Source organism: Schistocerca cancellata, chromosome 11 (assembly GCF_023864275.1).
Source record: "Schistocerca cancellata isolate TAMUIC-IGC-003103 chromosome 11, iqSchCanc2.1, whole genome shotgun sequence".
NCBI classification, from domain to species: Eukaryota; Metazoa; Arthropoda; class Insecta; order Orthoptera; family Acrididae; genus Schistocerca; species Schistocerca cancellata.
In genome coordinates this window covers 147,346,486-147,366,783 of record NC_064636.1, presented here as the reverse complement: position 1 = coordinate 147,366,783, position 20,298 = coordinate 147,346,486, and positions in this window count along the sequence as shown.

Genomic DNA, 20,298 nt, shown 5'->3' with positions numbered 1-20,298 from the left:
GTTTCCGAATGCGTGGTATATAGTCTCCCAGAATTCGCCTTATAATTGGCCCTGACCTAACTGTTTTGACTGCGTACAGCTGGAGATACTTACTAAAAACATCACACAGGGCTACGATGTATTTAACTCCGCCGCGGGCTTGGGGATAAGGTCCTGCGGCGTCAATAGATACAAGATCTCTTGGTTGCTTTGGTATTATTGGGTTTAGTACGTTAAGACATGTCCTATTCTGATGTTTGACCTTTTGACACACCGCACAGCGTCTGATTACTTGCTCTATACGTCGCCTCATATTAGGGAAATAACAATACGTAGAAATTTTGGCGGCACACTTTAGCACTCCATAGTGCCCCCATGTGCGGTGCGTGTGTTGAATTAAGTTTTCCACATATTCCTGAGGTATGCACACATACCACTTATCCATTCGTCGATCTCTTCTGTGAAAGAGGGCGCCATTATGTATGATGTAATACTGCTCTAAGCGTTCGTCTGTTCTAGCCTGCAATTTTTTCCTTACCTTGCTCCATCTCGGGTCTTCTTCCTGTAAACGTTTCATGTTTTTGCACATTTTAATATAATATGGTTTAACAGTTCCATCATTTATTAAAAGCACCTTGAAGTCTGATGTTTGTTCCTCTAACTCGTGGAAATCGGTAAGACCTTGAGGTAACCGTGATAGTGCATCTGCCAAAACATTCTGTTCTCCTTTTATGTACACTATCTCAAAATCAAACTTCTGGACATACATGCACCACCTCGCTATTCTCTTATGTAACAACTTGCACGTCAGAAGAAAGGACAAGGCTTGATGATCACAGAAAACTTTGGTATGTTTTCCCCAAAGGTGATATTGTAAGTAGGCTGTTTAGATTTTTATATTGGTAATGCCACGTAGCGCTCTGTATGAAAATCACTGGCTGTGCTGTGTGCAGTCTGTGGCTAGTTTGCATTGTCGTCTGCCATTGTAGTGTTGGGCAGCGGCAGCTGGATGTGAACAGCGCATAGCCAGTGTTGCCAATTTAGCGACTTTGTCGCTAGAAATGGCGACTTTTGCCTTCGTCTTAGCGACAAAAAAAACTTTTTCGCGACAAAAATTATTTAGCGACTAATATGGCGACTTTTGGAGTACTGACGACTTTTGAAGTACAAATCAAAACTAGTTTGGGCCAGTATTTTCATTAACAAAACTAAGATTTTAACTATAGAATGGGTACTACACTGACTTTGTTCTAGATTTACTAAATTAAATAAAGTTCTTAGCAGATCATGTAGTATTGTTCAGCATTTAGTAAACCCGAATGTGGGAATTACCTACAGAGTAAGAAAACCTTGACTATATAACAATTCATTATTCATTACCCACTAGCCTGTTATCGTCGATAGCGTATCGATCTATAATTCTTTTACTTTTGAACTCCCTTTATTTTTCGAATTGACAAAAAACATACGTAATATTAAGTACAATGAAATACAATTCTGTCTAGCAACCTCTAATTTTTCGAAATGTTAACTCGTAGTCAAATTATTAACACATGCACAGTGGTAACACAAGAACAATTCGGTGGGGGTATCTCAGAAATTATTAAGTTTTAAACAATGAACAATAGGACTAATATCGAGTTACCGAGTGAATAGATTGTTTCATGACCTCTAGTTCGCCCGAGTTTTAATGTATTATTTAATGTGATTATAGATTGGTGAAACGTATGTTGTGGTGGCTTACATAATGGATTTACCGCAGAAGAAGAAGCAGTACGCTCAAAAATATCGGGATGCGTGGGAAGCAGAACCTGAATTCATTGGGTGGCTGAAACTAGTTGTTGGAGACTTATTCAAGGCAAGATGTCAAGTATGTGCAACAGAGTTTTATGCTAAATTGTGTGATATTAGAAAGCATTCGAAAACTATTAAGCATAAACAAATAATTGAATTAAAAAAAAACACAAACCACCCTACGTGTGAAAATTATTCCGAAAACTACAGGTAGAATAGTAAGCAGAGAGGAAGGCGCCCTTTCTTTATTTATTGCTGAACATTGTTCTATTTTAGCTGTAGATCATTTAGGAATACTGTAGACGAAGTTGTTTTCCGGTGATGAGGGCGCTAAAAACATGCAATTACATAGAAAAAAGTGCACTAACATTATAAATGAAGTTTTGGCTCCATATTTTACACAATAATTGGTTGAAGATATAGGTGACCAAAAATACAGTGTACTTATAGATGAATCCACAGATGTATCAATATCTAAAATACTAGGTATCGTTATACGGTACTATAGTGTAAACAACCAAACCATTAGATCAGCATTTCTCAAACTCGCTGTAGTAGAAACTGTAGATGCAACAAATCTGGCTGCTGTTCTTATGAATTCTTTGAAAGATCTCAAACTTCCAATCGCTAATATGGTAGTAATTGTCACAGATAATGCTTCTGCAATAGTTGGAATAAACAATGGGCTTTTCGATCAACTCAAGAGAGAATATGTTTTGAAGCATTTGGTAGTGATCCGTTGCATTTGTCACTCTCTTCAGCTTGCAGTTTCGCACGCCTCAGTGAATACCAACTACAGTTCTGTCAGAGCATGGAACAGAAGAGTTATTCGATCTTCTGAGTGACGACGATGAATAGCTCACATACCTGTATGAATATATTTTGTAACCTAATTTGGTTCTTGCTTTCTTTTGTTACAAATATAGTTGTATATTTCTAGTATATTTGACTACTGTGATTGAAACAACACGTCAATTATGGTAATATTTTTAATTAAACGTTAGCGTATTTTATATGTATGTTGTTGCAAGCGATGCGTCATTTAATTAAGACAATATAGCAATTAGGTATGAGACAATTTTTATTAATACTTTATTAGCCCCCCCCCCCTCTCGGCTTATTGCACCATTCACAGCACGAAATTTTCAGTACACCCCTAGTAAAATCAGTTTTAGCGACTATCTAGCGACTTTTGATAATGAATCTAGCGACTCGGGTTTTTTAGAGTTGGCAACACTGCGCGTAGCGTTGGGCAGTTGGAGGTGAGCCGCCAGCAGTGGTGGATGAGGGGAGAGAGATGGCAGAGTTTTGTAATTTGTCATGAACTGCTATATATAATATGACTATTAAGGTAAATACATTGTTTTTTCTCTATTAATATCTTTCATTTGCTAACTATCCCTATCAGTAGTTAGTGCCTTCCGTAGTTTGAATCTTTTATTAAGCTGGCTGTAATGGCGCTCGCTGTATTGCAGTAGTTCGAGTAATGAAGATTTTTGTGAGGTAAGTTATTTGTGAAAGGTATAGTTTAATGTTAGTCAGGGCCATTCTTTTGTAGTGATTTTTGAAAGTCAGATTGCGTTGCGCTAAATAATATTGTCTGTCAGTTTAAGCACAGTCTTGTATAATTGTTCAAAGGGGACGTTTCATATGTCGACCCTTAGCCGAGGATACCTCACTGGAATCTTCTGATTTTTTCTTGTAGTTTGTGTAATTAGTGTAGCTTTTGTTTATTGCTAGCGCGTAATTATAGACAGAATTTCCTTTGTAGTTGTGGTTTTTCATTGTTGCACAGTAAAACAGTTGTGGCATGCATGTAGATTTGCACCAAGTATTTCGCAGCTGCAATTAACTAGATATTATTTTCAGTGTTATGTTAATGTGTTCTCTTATTTTTGCACTTCAAATTGTGCTTTTCTGTGTTATCGTGTGAAATATTGTGACAATAATGGCGTGTGAAAAACGTAACACTAGGCTCCAAAGTAAACTGAAAAATAATAGTGACGACGAGCGTAGCTTATCAGCACCACTGTGTAGTGAATTAACAGACATTTGAAGTAGTAATTTGGTAATTGTGCATAGGGAAATGGAGCGGGCGGCAAATAATGGTGTAGGCAGTGAAACAGGTAGTGAACAAGGAAGCATTATCGATCGATCGGTCGGCAACAGCTCGCCTCAGGAATCCAAAATGATAGGACACAATTTTGCAAATACTGTAGATTCAGGTTTTGCGTCCTCGCCGTTTTCTCAAATAAGTCAAGATACATTTTCTGCTTGTCAAAATGTGAATGTTGCTGGTGCAAATGCACTGCCGAAAAGCGTAGAGGAACAGATTCCAGACACTAATGCATTGTTATTACAATTAATGCAACAAATGGGACAAAATCTTCAAAAGTTAGACACAATGGAACAAAATCAGAGACACACACAGCAAAATCTTCAAAAGTTAGACACAATGGAACAAAATCTTCGGAAGTTAGACACCACACTTGAACAAACACGTGAAGATTTAACTACTGAGTTACATAACATTGAATCTAAATGTCAAAAAATCTGTAATGATGTAAAAACACAAATTTGTGAGCATTTTCAACCTATTTTTTCGCGGCATGAAAATGCATTACAGAATCACGAAGCAGCCATAAAAGAACTGCAAACCATTGTTCATGAAAATCATGAGACCTTGTGGGCTAAAATTGACCCGGTTGCATCTACCGATTCGGTTACGCAACTTGCAAAAACTCAGAAAACTTAAAGGACACAGTAGATTCGATTTCAACACAAATGGACACTCTGAAACTTGGTTCAGAAAAACACACTGAGGAAATGTGTTCACTATCGGAGAAAGTAGCCGAACTTTCGGATCAGGTCACTAACTTATCTGCAAAGGTAGATGATGATCTGAATGACACAAGACCTGTAGCCATCACTAACACAGAAGAGTATGAACAAATTAAGAAATTCAAACAAAATCAGAATCAAATTAATACGCAATACAAAAGAGAAATGCGGGAAGTACAAGATCAGTTGGCACAAGTAATACAAAAATTTCATATTTCAGAGGACACTCGCGCTCCAACACGGGAAGAGGAACTTAGAAATACGGAAAAGCCACCAAATGATAACACAGGGCATTTCGGAAATTATGAAAGAAATTGGCAATGTGCACCGAATTTTCAGATGGAACCGCCGACACGACGTAACAATGACCGACATGCTACTCGCCGACACGATGATTTTGACTATAAGTTGTTCATTACTACACGTAAATTCAAAACGTTTAAGAATTCTGCCAACGACATTCATCCACAAGCGTGGCTCCATCAATTCGCTCATTGTTTTCCTCCCAACTGGTCATTGGAGTACAGGTTAGAATTTATGTGTGGCTACTTAGAGAATGAACCAGCTGTAAGAATGCGATCGGTCATTCACGATTGCCACAGTGAAGGAGAACTTTACCATGCCTTCCTCTCAGCATATTGGTCTCAAGCCACACAAGACCGAGTAAAACATGGCATCATAATGATGAAACATTTCGAACAATCTGAATTTTCCAGTCTTGTGAAATATTTTGAAGACATGTTGCACAAGAATCAGTACCTGTCAAACCCATACAGCCCCTCAGAACTCATCCGCATTTCCTTAATGAAATTACCTGAACATTTACGGCATATTATTTTGGCAGGATGTTGCAAAGACGACATTGAAGCTTTTCAGGGACTCTTACAAGAATTAGAAATTGACACAGATAGTCGCGGGATGCGAAAACAGGAAAACAGTCACTACAGGTCACATCCGTCACAATTCCGTGACGATAGAAACAATAACTGGACACGACAATTCTATTCTTACAACGTAAATCGTGGCCAAAAGAAACACCACCCGTATGACAACCACTGGCAGAGTAATAGTTACAGAGAGTGATCGCATTTCCGTAGTAATGAATATGACAGAGACACTCATAGAAACAGACAATGTGGGAACCAAAATAATTATTATTACGTGAGACAGAATAACTTTAGACGCAACGGTCCAGCGCGCAGTTACGATTCAGGGAGAAATTCTCCACCACGTGACCGACAAGAAAGAAACTATGGAGTCTACCGACATGATGACAGACGATATGATCGTAACGACAGACCTGAACTGCATCAGAACTGGCGGGATTCTCGTCACGGTGAATTTGCTGAAGTTAGGTCTCCAAATCCCAATAACGACGTGCGCCAACAAAGAAACAGACAATGACTCGCACTGCATGCAGCCACTTGCGCCCGCTGGCTCAGGGAAAAATAACATTGACGCTAACCTTGAGCAAAATTCCAGTATTCTTTATGGACGAATACCGCATGATAATTGTGTACTGAGAAGAGCAAAGGGTTTACACCACATTTCACATGTAAAACCGTTTATTGAAAGATAATCTGCTTTTTAACTTTGTCTTTGCCATAAAACGTTTCACTTCACGTTACTAGTATGCTTTAGAAACTGTTACCATGCAACAATGTTTAAAGTTAAATATCCAGTCAAGAACAAAGAGAACTTATTCAAACATAAATTACGAATGCATTGTTATTGCGAACAGATGACACAGTGGTTAGTTAATGTGACAGCTACACGATTTTATCATGACGCTACTAATGAGTGACAATTTACAATGTTGCTTTTGCGGTGTATCTGTTTTATAGTAGCACAACAATACGTTACAGCACAGTAATTTCTTCATCACAACAATAAGCGTAATAACTAAGAAATCTATACGCAAAGCATTTCACTTTTGTTTATCATGAGGTAAGTACATTGACTTCTGCAGAACTTAGCTTTCGGAGGACAATAGCTATGACACTTCCACAGAGATTATCTTACAGCAAGACACACATTTAGCGCTACAGGACACGTATTTGAGTGATTAATTTTGTACTTAAAACATTTATTTTTAAAGATTTTTGAATTACAAAGAAAGTTTTCCGTGATACATTTCATTCTATTGCTGTAATCTGTAACACCTGAGGGTATAATTACAATAATCCTCAGGAGGGTACACGCTTACTTTGTGTACCATGTGTTTGGCAAGCACAAGGAGCCCTAGCTAATATGGTAGTTGCTTATACAACTTTACACATCGGTACCACATTTCTCTAACACAAATTACACAGCTATCTGATCATTTAACTGAGAGAGACAAACTTTTTTATTACGTCAGTGACAGATGTTTACGTGATTACACCGCTGGATAATTTCACACTTACAAAATTGTATTTTGTCTGTACTTTGTGAACTGTTCATATTTTTTTGGAACCATTGTGATACTATGAGAGCTTTGAATGATGTATTTGGTATGAGATCATGATTTTTAAAGTATGTTTGAGGTAGATGACACTACTGAAATGAGCAGAGATTTTCTTTAGGTTTTGAAATTATTGCAGAAAGCTACGACGTTTTTGAGATTTGACTGAGGTGTTATGATGTTATTATTACGATGACTATGTGTATTATGCTGTTGCGGTATGTTTATGATTAATAAGCTGATGCTACATGAGTTATTTGATTAAGCTACGTATCTGTTATGATGAAATATTGAAGAAGTTTCGACGAATAAGGTAAGGAATAATGAGTAGTGTTTAGGGACTCTGGTTTGTGAAAAAGGTTGTTGGAAACCAAGAATCGTACTTTAAGAGTTATGAAATGTATGTAAATGCGTGAATGTATCACAATGCCGACGAAAACTTTTGGACACTGTTATATCAATAGCATTTGGTTTCTACAGATTTGTAACGCAAATTCTTGACCTGTGAAATATTTTTATATGAGACTGTCACTGTAGCGGAAACTGCTGCCGCAAATATTTCCGTAAGAAAGGTAAGTGACCACCTGCACGTAATGCGTTTTGGGTGCCCAGCTGAGAGGTAGTCGTCTGACAAAAGAAAGCCATTAGGTGGAGGAAAAAAAGAGGCCATTAACCTCGCTATTGACGTTCCTTTGTAGAAAGCATCGCAAAAACGACATGGTCGAACTTGAAAACATTGATTACACTGTGGAGCTCTTAATTTATGATATTTATTGACATGCCTAAGGAAATGACGAGAAATATTTTTATGTCTATACACCTGATTATGAGTACTGTCTCTCTAGTTGAAAGATTTTTCTACTAACTTATGAAATGCCTCATGACTACTGAATGATGTTCTTATGCTTTACTTTGTACATAGTTGCTTATTTCATTTGATACCTATTTTCCAGCTGTTTTACAGCATTAGTTTTATAAAATAAACTTAGATGCATTTGCTAATGTGAACACTTTCTGTCAACAGATCTATTAAATGATAATTTTGTAATCCACATTCTTTAAAAAAAGGAGCACTTGGAAAGGAAAGAACAATAAGAAGCGACTAGTAACAGTAACTGGACACATAATTTTCTTTTCGAGTAGAATGAGATTTTCACTCTGCAGCGGAGTGTGCGCTGATATGAAACTTCCTGGCAGATTAAAACTGTGTGCCCGACTGAGACTCGAACTCGAGTTCGAGTCTCGGTCGGGCACACAGTTTTAATCTGGCAGGAAGTTTCATATCAGCGCACACTCCGCTGCAGAGTGAAAATCTCATTCTGGAAACATCCCCCAGGCTGTGGCTAAGCCATGTCTCCGCAATATCCTTTCTTTCAGGAGTGCTAGTTCTGCAAGGTTCGCAGGAGAGCTTCTGTAAAGTTTGGAAGGTAGGAGACGAGGTACTGGCAGAAGTAAAGCTGTGAGTACCGGGCGTGAGTCGTGCTTCGGTAGCTCAGTTGGTAGAGCACTTGCCCGCGAAAGGCAAAGGTCCCGAGTTCGAGTCTCGGTCGGGCACACAGTTTTAATCTGCCAGGAAGTTTCTTTTCGAGTACTTGGTAATTTTTTTTAGAATTATTTTTTGTGGTGCACCACTTTAATTACATAGACATTAAGATGTGAATATACATTTCCCTTATCTGCATTGTTGTTTTTACTGTAATATTTTTTCTGCTTGAGCTATGTCATGTTTAGGTATAAGTTGCTGCTGTTTGCCAGGTATAGTGTTATTGAATTTGACTTTGTATTATTCTGTTAAGCCAGTTTTACTAATGATTTATTTTTATTGTTTGCTGCACATTGCCTTATATTAGTTGTAATATTACAATTGCTTTGCTAATTTCTTAATGCTGCTTGCTTCGCAAATCTGCGTTTTTTTCATTGCTGTTTATATTAATTGTTTTATGTGATGCTGCATTGCCTCGTCCCTTGGTATATATATATCTGAGCTCAGTAGATTTAAGTTAGCTTAAGAGGGGGTAGACTATATAAGAAACTAACTATGATGAATTGGAAGAAATGCATTAAGAAGCTATAAGAAAATAGTTTGGCCAAAAAAGTAGTGCACAGTGGAGAAAAACTATTTTTGAAAGAGGATGTGAACAGAATATAGAAAGCATGCTTGGATAGGATGTTTTTTTGGCTGGAGCAAATGTTGACATAAGAGGGACGACATATGGAATGAAGTTTTGGGTTGGACTGCAGTACCAAATGTTACACTGAAAATAAACCCTGTTGTTATCCCACTATGTGTTTGTGTACCCTTGTGTATTTGTTTTCTTTCTGTCTCTGTGTAGTTTCATATATTTTTTTCTTCTTCTAATATTAAGCTACATTCACTATGATGAGGAATACTGTTATCCTCAAATATAATTGGCATTAATAATATGTTATTTACCTTGTAAAGATGCTTAGACATTATTTGTTCTGTTTTGTTTTAATGCTCATGTGTGAAGTTGATGTTTCGAAAGTTATTCTGATCTTTTATGTATGTACTCATGTCATAATTCCTGTAACACTGATGTATATGTTATTTTGATTCTTTTGTAAAGCCTGTACTACAAATGATATCGGTATTTTTATGTTCTTTAATGATGTATTTTGTACCTTTGTTATTGTATTTTTATGTTATAAAATTGTAATTGACACCAGTTCATCAAATTAAGTAATTTGTAAGTTACATTTCACTGCACACGTTTCTGTTGGTCATAGTATATGGACAATATGTGAGAAGTTGGGGCTCTTAGTGTTTACATGTGTGTTGATAATTCAGCAAGGGACTGGATAACAGCATTTCTGGTTCTAAGGACAATTCCAAAAACTTTGTGAGTGCACAAGTGGTGGTTATGGACTTGCTATATTAACTGCAAGACTCTTCAATGGTTATTGTGCACCCGCACAGTCACAACAGATGGCTGCTGGCCATTACAGTGGGTCTGCACCTTTGGTGGCCCACCAATACCATACTCTCTTCCAGGACTACAGTGGGCCTGTCCACAATTTCTACAAGGACTGCAGTGGGTCTGCACCTCTGGTGGCCCACCAATACCACAATCTCTACCAGGACTACAGTGGGCCTGTCCACAATTTCTACAAGGACTGCAGTGGGTCTGCACCTCTGGTGGCCCACCAATACTCTCTACCAGGACTGCAGTGGGTCTGCTCTGTGATGACCTACCTACCAATATTCTTCAAAACTTCGACTGACTCTGCTGTGGGTTTGCTCTGTTGTGGCCCATTACCTGTCTGCATGTCAAGAGTCAGCACTGTCTTTCAGTTGGAAGGACAACACTACTTCTTCAAGACTGCATGGAAATCCACTACTTCTGTGTGCATTGTCTTTTACTGCTCAGACTTTGAAAAACAAAAAACACTGAAATTTTACTGTGACGAACAATCTGGACTGTCTTTATGGACTGTGAGAAAATTTTAGCTTTTGACCAACATTGTATCAATAACTGTGTGCATTTGATTTCTTGGTTATTGTAATTATGAAAAATTTTATCAAATCATTATTGGCCACTGGCCAAAACAATTTGTAAAATTTTTTGTGGGGAGCATGGGGGCTGTGTAAGTAGGCTGTTTAGATTTATATATTGGTAATGCCACGTAGCGCTCTGTATGAAAATCACTGGCTGTGCTGTGTGCAGTCTGTGGCTAGTTTGCATTGTTGTCTGCCATTGTAGTGTTGGGCAGCGGCAGCTGGATGTGAACAGCGCGTAGCGTTGGGCAGTTGGAGGTGAGCCGCCAGCAGTGGTGGATGTGGGGAGAGAGAGGGCGGAGTTTTGTAATTTGTCATGAACTGCTATATATATTATGACTATTAAGGTAAATACATTGTTTGTTCTCTATTAATATCTTTCATTTGCTAACTATCCCTATCAGTAGTTAGTGCCTTCTGTAGTTTGAATCTTTTATTTAGCTGGCAATAGTGGCGATCGCTGTATTGCAGTAGTTCGAGTAATGAAGATTTTTGTGAGGTAAGTTATTTGTGAAAGGTATAGTTTTGTGTTAGTCAGGGCCATTCTTTTGTAGGGATTTTTGAAAGTCAGATTGCGTTGCGCTAAATAATATTGTGTGTCAGTTTAAGCACAGTCTTGTATAATTTGTTCTAAGGGGACGTTTCAATATTGAAATTTACGAAACGCCCAAACTACTGCTAACGCTTCTAGCTCAGTTACGGAATAAGATCTTTCACATTCTATGTGGGTTCTACTGGCAAAACTGATTACATTGACTTCTTCCTTACCATCCTTTGTTATTATTTGAAACAGGCACGCACCGAGACCCTGATAACTAGCATCGGTGCTTAAACAAAAATCCAATTCCATATTTGGGTGTTTCAGGATAGGCGCGTTAATCAGCGCCTGCTTAATCTGCTGAAAATCATTTTCACATTCTTTAGTCCACAACGAACTGTGGTTTTTACGCAGTAAGTTTAATAGTGAACTACTGTCCAACAACTGTTGTGGCAGGAACTTCCTGAAAAACGAGGCCATTCCTAGAAAACCTTTTAATTGTTTCTTAGTATAGGGTGTTGGGAAATTCCGTATCGCATCTAGTTTACTGGGGTCAGGTAGAATTCCTACTGGTGAAATAATATGCTATAAGAATTTTATTTTTTCCTTTCCGAATTCAGACTTTTTAAAGTCAACTGTGACATTGTATTCATCAATTTTTTTAAAAATCCTTCCCAAAATACTTACATGTTCATCCCACGTTTGAGTTGCAATTAATAGATCATCAACGTAGAGTGTTACCTGGCTACGCAGTTGCGGTCCAAGCACCCTGTCTAATGCCTCAATAAATACACCAGCGCTCACATTTAATCCGAGAGGCAGCACCCTAAATTGGTAGCTCCTCCCGGCATTTATGAAAGCTGTGTACTTTCTACTCGCTTCATGTAATAAAATTTGCCAGTACGAAGCTTTCAAATCAAGGGATGTTAAATACTTAACGCCATGAAACTTTAATAGCTGCTCTTCTAGATTCTCTGGCCTTGTTTTTATAGGAACGATGATTTTGTTTTATTTCCCTCGCGTCCAACACCAACCGCACCGTTCCGTCAGTTTCACCAACTGCGAGAATCGGACTGCAGTAAGGTGAGTGCGATGTTTCAATAACACTCCACCTGATCATACGCTCTATTTCTTTTCTTACTGCCTCTTTCTTTGCTCAAGGGGTGCCATATGACGTTCTACAATATGTTTCATGCGGGTACACTTCCATTTTATAATCATATCCCTTAATAACACTAGGTTGTTTACGAAAAATGTTATGATATTTGAAGAGTAATTTTGTCAGTTCACTTCGCTGTTCATTGTTAAGACAAGTGGATTTACTTATTTTACTGTCTACTATTTGCTCATGGAGGATCTCCCTACCAGCGTAATCAAGTTCCATCTCCTTTGCCATTAAGGATTGAGGGTAGACAAGTTTAACATTAATGTCTGGTATCGGCCTAATCTGATTTGTCATTGTAGTTCTTATTAAATCCACAGTCAGTGTGCGCTCCCCTACATGAAATTGGCATTCCCCGCTGCCGATATCTATTTTTATCCCATATCTTCTGAACACCTCCATACCAAGTATACAGTTCACTATAAGTTTGTCTACCAACAAGAAAGTACACTGCAAAATTACACCACATATGCTAATGGGTATGCTGGCCTGTAATTTTATAACTTTAGATTTACTTCCCATCGCCGTTACGATCTTACGGTTCTCTGCAGGTTGTGTGGGAACATTTACTTCCCTCGCTATCTCTTTGAACAAGCTAGTAGACATTAGGCTTGTCGACGCGCCAGTATCCAAAACAACTAGTACATCTATGTTTCCCACCTTTACCTTTATTGTTGCTTGAGTAATTTCACTTACCTTGCGTGTTGTTTCTTTCTCTTCGATAAACAAGTCTTCTTTCATTTCTGCCTCCTTATCATACCTTAAAAATAGATTCCGGATATGCTGTATGTGTAAGTTTGTTTCAGTGTCTGCTTCCTCCTTTCCGTTCCTGTTCGCTTTAGTGTTTAAGTCGCTCATATTAGTACTGTCGCACACTGACAGTTCATCACCTTCTTCCTCTCGTCACGCACGATTATTGTTTCCTGGGGCCGGTAAAGGTATTGTTTCATTTTCTGCCGTCACTTCTACTATGTTTACCGTATGTTCGCGTGCTCGCCAGTTCGGGTCCGGTTGTTTCGATGTGACTGTACGGGCTGCCTGTTATCTCTCGGATCCCTGTGTTGCATATTCCGTTCCTGGTAATTTGCATTTCCTTGTCGCCTATTGTCGAAGTTTTCTCTCGAATTTCTATTGTCTCTGACATTACCGTACCTATGGGGCTGATATTTATTTTCGTATCCTCTGTCACCCTGTGGCTGATGGGTAGACCGACTGTACGGGTTTCCGTTGTGGCGCGGCGGTGCATACGGATGCCATTCATTCATACGCACACGACCGTTATAATTTCCAAAGCCACTGCCGTTGCCGTAGTTCTTCCCGTTTGGGTTGTGCCCATTACCGTTTGGGCCGGCCGCGGTGGTCTAAAGGTTCTGGCGCTGCAGTCCGGAACCGCGGGACTGCTACGGTCGCAGGTTCGAATCCTGCCTCGGGCATGGGTGTGTGTGATGTCCTTAGGTTAGTTAGGTTTACGGAGTTCTAAGTTCTAGGGGACTTATGACCTAAGATGTTGAGTCCCATAGTGCTCAGAGCCATTTGAACCATTTGAACCCATTACCGTTACGATAACTAGGCGCGGCTTGCCCAGACTCATGAATCAGATCTATTGAGTCGAGCACTGAAAGAAAATACTCGAGATCATATTCGGGAACAGATATTAATTTTTCCCTAACATTTGCAGGTAACTTGTTCTTTAAGATTTTCAGTACATCGACATGAGATATCGGATTATTCCAGTAACGGGTCTTGTTTAGGTACTTTTCAAAATAGCTTCTTAGCCCCCCGAATTTTGAATGATATGGTACTGGCTTAAATACCTCTCGTCTTAACCTCTCCTGGATAGCTGTTGACCAGTATTTATCTAAAAATACATTCTCAAACTGATCATATGTCTCGCAAAGTTCTGACATCTCTGTAGCCCACAAAAGGGCATCAGCCTTGTGTCCTACTACATATTTAATCTTTTGATCGTCCGTCCAACTCCTGGGCAGTACATTTCTAAAGGCTCGGACAAATACTCCTGGGTGCGTTCGCTTTTTCTCATTTGAGAATACGGGAAACTGTCGATGTTTCATTAAGCTCTCGTCCATTAACAACGCTGTCCAGCAAGGCGGAACAGCATTTCCCTGCGGTGATGGTATACAGCGTCATTCAAAAAGAATACCACAACTTTAGGAATTTAAAACTCTGCAACGACAAAAGGCAGAGCTAAGCACTCTCTGTCGGCGAATTAAGGGAGCTATAAAGTTTCATTTAGTTGTACATTTGTTCGCTTGAGGCGCTGTTGACTAGGCGTCGATTCAAAAAGAATACCACAACTTTAGGAATTTAAAACTCTGCAACGACAAAAGGCAGAGCTAAGCACTATCTGTCGGCGAATTAAGGTAGCTATGAAGTTTCATTTAGTTGTACATTTGTTCGCTTGAGGCGCTGTTGACTAGGCGTCGATTCAAAAAGAATACTACAACTTTAGGAATTTATAACTCTGCAACGACAAAAGGCAGAGCTAAGCACTATCTGTCGGCGAATTAAGGGAGCTATAAAGTTTCATTTAGTTGTACATTTGTTCGCTTGAGGCGCTGTTGACTAGGCGTCGATTCAAAAAGAATACCACAACTTTAGGAATTTAAAACTCTGCAACGACAAAAGGCAGAGCTAAGCACTATCTGTCGGCGAATTAAGGGAGCTATAAAGTTTCATTTAGTTGTACATTGTTCGCTTGAGGCGCTGTTGACTAGGCGTCGATTCAAAAAGAATACTACAACTTTAGGAATTTATAACTCTGCAACGACAAAAGGCAGAGCTAAGCACTATCTGTCGGCGAATTAAGGGAGCTATAAAGTTTCATTTAGTTGTACATTTGTTCGCTTGAGGCGCTGTTGACTAGGCGTCAATTCAAAAAGAATACCACAACTTTAGGAATTTAAAACTCTGCAACGACAAAAAGCAGAGCTAAGCACTATCTGTCGGCGAATTAAGGGAGCTATGAAGTTTCATTTAGTTGTACATTTGTTCGCTTGAGGCGCTGTTGACTAGGCGTCGATTCAAAAAGAATACTACAACTTTAGGAATTTATAACTCTGCAACGACAAAAGGCAGAGCCAAGCACTATCTGTCGGCGAATTAAGGGAGCTATAAAGTTTCATTTAGTTGTACATTTGTTCGCTTGAGGCGCTGTTGACTAGGCGTCGATTCAAAAAGAATACCACAACTTTACGAATTTATAACTCTGCAACGACAAAAGGCAGAGCTAAGCACTATCTGTCGGCGAATTAAGGAAGCTATAAAGTTTCATTTAGTTGTACATTTGTTCGCTTGAGGCGCTGTTGACTAGGCGTCGATTCAAAAAGAATACCACAACTTTAGGAATTTATAACTCTGCAACGACAAAAGGCAGAGCTAAGCACTATCTGTCGGCGAATTAAGGGAGCTATAAAGTTTCATTTAGTTGTACATTTGTTCGCTTGAGGCGCTGTTGACTAGGCGTCGATTCAAAAAGAATACCACAACTTTAGGAATTTAAAACTCTGCAACCACAAAAGGCAGAGCTAAGCACTATCTGTCGGCGAATTAAGGGAGCTATGAAGTTTCATTTAGTTGTACATTTGTTCGCTTGAGGCGCTGTTGACTAGGCGTCGATTCAAAAAGAATACTACAACTTTAGGAATTTATAACTCTGCAACGACAAAAGGCAGAGCTAAGCACTATCTGTCGGCGAATTAAGGGAGCTATAAAGTTTCATTTAGTTGTACATTTGTTCGCTTGAGGCGCTGTTGACTAGGCGTCGATTCAAAAAGAATACCACAACTTTAGGAATTTAAAACTCTGCAACGACAAAAGGCAGAGCTAAGCACTATCTGTCGGCGAATTAAGGTAGCTATGAAGTTTCATTTAGTTGTACATTTGTTCGCTTGAGGCGCTGTTGACTAGGCGTCGATTCAAAAAGAATACTACAACTTTAGGAATTTATAACTCTGCAACAACAAAAGGCAGAGCTAAGCACTATCTGTCGGCGAATTAAGGGAGCTATAAAGTTTCATTTAGTTGTACATTTGTTCGCTTGAGGCGCTGTTGACTAGGCGTCGATTCAAAAAGAATACCACAACTTTAGGAATTTAAAACTCTGCAACGACAAAAGGCAGAGCTAAGCACTATCTGTCGGCGAATTAAGGGAGCTATAAAGTTTCATTTAGTTGTACATTGTTCGCTTGAGGCGCTGTTGACTAGGCGTCGATTCAAAAAGAATACTACAACTTTAGGAATTTATAACTCTGCAACGACAAAAGGCAGAGCTAAGCACTATCTGTCGGCGAATTAAGGGAGCTATAAAGTTTCATTTAGTTGTACATTTGTTCGCTTGAGGCGCTGTTGACTAGGCGTCAATTCAAAAAGAATACCACAACTTTAGGAATTTAAAACTCTGCAACGACAAAAGGCAGAGCTAAGCACTATCTGTCGGCGAATTAAGGGAGCTATGAAGTTTCATTTAGTTGTACATTTGTTCGCTTGAGGCGCTGTTGACTAGGCGTCGATTCAAAAAGAATACTACAACTTTAGGAATTTATAGCTCTGCAACGACAAAAGGCAGAGCCAAGCACTATCTGTCGGCGAATTAAGGGAGCTATAAAGTTTCATTTAGTTGTACATTTGTTCGCTTGAGGCGCTGTTGACTAGGCGTCGATTCAAAAAGAATACCACAACTTTAGGAATTTAAAACTCTGCAACGACAAAAGGCAGAGCTAAGCACTATCTGTCGGCGAATTAAGGGAGCTATAAAGTTTCATTTAGTTGTACATTTGTTCGCTTGAGGCGCTGTTGACTAGGCGTCGATTCAAAAAAAATACCACAACTTTAGGAATTTAAAACTCTGCAACGACAAAAGGCAGAGCTAAGCACTATCTGTCGGCGAATTAAGGGAGCTATAAAGTTTCATTTAGTTGTACATTTGTTCGCTTGAGGCGCTGTTGACTAGGCGTCAGCGTCAGTTGAGTTATTGAGTACGGCAGAAGTGAATCGACGACAGTTGTTCAGCGTGCATTTCGAACGAAGTATGGCGTTAAACCTCCTGATAGGTGGTGTATTAAACGTTGGTATAAACAGTTTACAGAGAATGGGTCTTTGTGCAAAGGGAAAAGTTCTGGACGGCCGAGAACGAGTCATGAAAATGTAGCACGCATCCAGCAAGCATTTGTTCGCAGCCCAGGCAAATCGACTCGCAGAGCTAGCAGAGAGCTGCAAATTCCACAATCAACTGTATGGAGAGTCCTACGAAAAAGGTTAGTTATGAAACCTTATCGTCTGAAATTCGTTCAAGCACTGTCTACAGCTGATAACATTAAAAAGAATCGATTTCTGTGATTTTATCCTTGCTCAAATGGAAACAGATGAATCTTTCGTTTCAAAGATTGTGTTTAGTGATGAAGCAACTTTCCACACTAACGGGAAAGTCAACCGTCACAATGTCTGTATATGGGGCACTGGGAATCCGCGGGAAACAACTCAGTATGAACGTGACTCGCCTAAGGTGAACTTTTTCTGTGCCATTTCAGCCAATAAAGTTTTTGGTCCCTTTTTCTTCGAAGGTGCTACTGTAACTGGACTACAGTATCTGGAGATGTTAGAGAATTGGCTGTTCCCTCAGCTCGAACAAGAAGCACAACAATTCATATTTCAGCAGGATCGAGCGCCACCACATTGGCACTTATCTGTCCGTAACAACCTGAACGTCAACTACCCGAGGCGATGGATCGGCCGCCAGGCAGCCCGTGACAGAGCACTTCATCACTGGCCTCCAAGAAGCCCTGATCTTACCCCCTGCGATTTTTTCTTATGGGGGTATGTTAAGGATATGGTGTTTCGGCCACCTCTCCCAGCCACCATTGATGATGTGAAACGAGAAATAACAGCAGCTATCCAAACTGTTACGCCTGATATGCTACAGAGAGTGTGGAACGAGTTGGAGTATCGGGTTGATATTGCTCGAGTGTCTGGAGGGGGCCATATTGAACATCTCTGAACTTGTTTTTGAGTGAAAAAAACTTTTTTAAATACTCTTTGTAATGATCTATAACAGAAGGTTATATTATGTTTCTTTCATTAAATACACATTTTTAAAGTTGTGGTATTCCTTTTGAATCACCCTGTATTTGTTTCAGCAACGTTTTGCCCGCTGCTCGCGTCGCGCGGCGTGGGTTGGGCTTTGTTGTCCGCGCCACTGATTTCTCCCACTGGCGGATGGCTGTTTATCGCTCCGCTTACTGCCCCCGAGGCGATGATATTATCGTACTTAGTATGTTAACTACACTCCTGGAAATGGAAAAAAGAACACATTGACACCGGTGTGTCAGACCCACCATACTTGCTCCGGACACTGCGAGAGGGCTGTACAAGCAATGATCACACGCACGGCACAGCGGACACACCAGGAACCGCGGTGTTGGCCGTCGAATGGCGCTAGCTGCGCAGCATTTGTGCACCGCCGCCGTCAGTGTCAGCCAGTTTGCCATGGCATACGGAGCTCCATCGCAGTCTTTAACACTGGTAGCATGCCGCGACAGCATGGATGTGAACCGTATGTGCAGTTGACGGACTTTGAGCGAGGGCGTATAGTGGGCATGCGGGAGGCCGGGTGGACGTACCGCCGAATTGCTCAACACGTGGGCCGTGATGTCTCCACAGTACATCGATGTTGTCGCCAGTGGTCGGCGGAAGGTGCACGTGCCCGTCGACCTGGGACCGGACCGCAGCGACGCACGGATGCACGCCAAGACCGTAGGATCCTACGCAGTGCCGTAGGGGACCGCACCGCCACTTCCCAGCAAATTAGGGACACTGTTGCTCCTGGGGTATCGGCGAGGACCATTCGCAACCGTCTCCATGAAGCTGGGCTACGGTCCCGCACACCATTAGGCCGTCTTCCGCTCACGCCCCAACATCGTGCAGCCCGCCTCCAGTGGTGTCGCGACAGGCGTGAATGGAGGGACGAATGGAGACGTGTCGTCTTCAGCGATGAGAGTCGCTTCTGCCTTGGTGACAATGATGGTCGTATGCGTGTTTGGCGCCGTGCAGGTGAGCGCCACAATCAGGACTGTATACGACCGAGGCACACAGGGCCAACACCCGGCATCATGGTGTGGGGAGCGATCTCCTACACTGGCCGTACACGACTAGTGATCGTCGAGGGGACACTGAATAGAGCACGGTACATCCAAACAGTCATCGAACCCATCGTTCTACCATTCCTAGACCGGCAAGGGAACTTGCTGTTTCAACAGGACAATGCACGTCCGCATGTATCCCGTGCCACCCAACGTGCTCTAGAAGGTGTAAGTCAACTACCCTGGCCAGCAAGATCTCCGGATCTGTCCCCCATTGAGCATGTTTGGGACTGGATGAAGCGTCGTCTCACGCGGTCTGCACGTCCAGCACGAACGCTGGTCCAACTGAGGCGCCAGGTGGAAATGGCATGGCAAGCCGTTTCACAGGACTACATCCAGCATCTCTACGATCGTCTCCATGGGAGAATAGCAGCCTGCATTGCTGCGAAAGGTGGATATACACTGTACTAGTGCCGACATTGTGCATGCTCTGTTGCCTGTGTCTATGTGCCTGTGGTTCTGTCAGTGTGATCATGTGATGTATCTGACCCCAGGAATGTGTCAATAAAGTTTCCCCTTCCTGGGACAATGAATTCACGGTGTTCTTATTTCAATTTCCAGGAGTGTATTTCGTCTCATAACTGTTGTTCTAACTGTCTGATATCATGTCCTACGCGTTTTAAGATTTCTTCTTCCTTGTCCCCCATTACTTCCTTTACTGCTTCCACATAGGTACGCTGTTCACGTACGCATTTTTCTGCGAACGTTGTATTTTCGTCCTTTGCATTGCTCTTTACCGATTCATAAAGCTGCACAATGACTGAGTTGATCCTCTTGTGTTCTAACTTGAGTAATCCTACTTCCAATGTGATTTTTTCTACATTTTCTGGCAGGTCGTCACAGAAAGAATGTAGTTTCGCTACTTCTGAT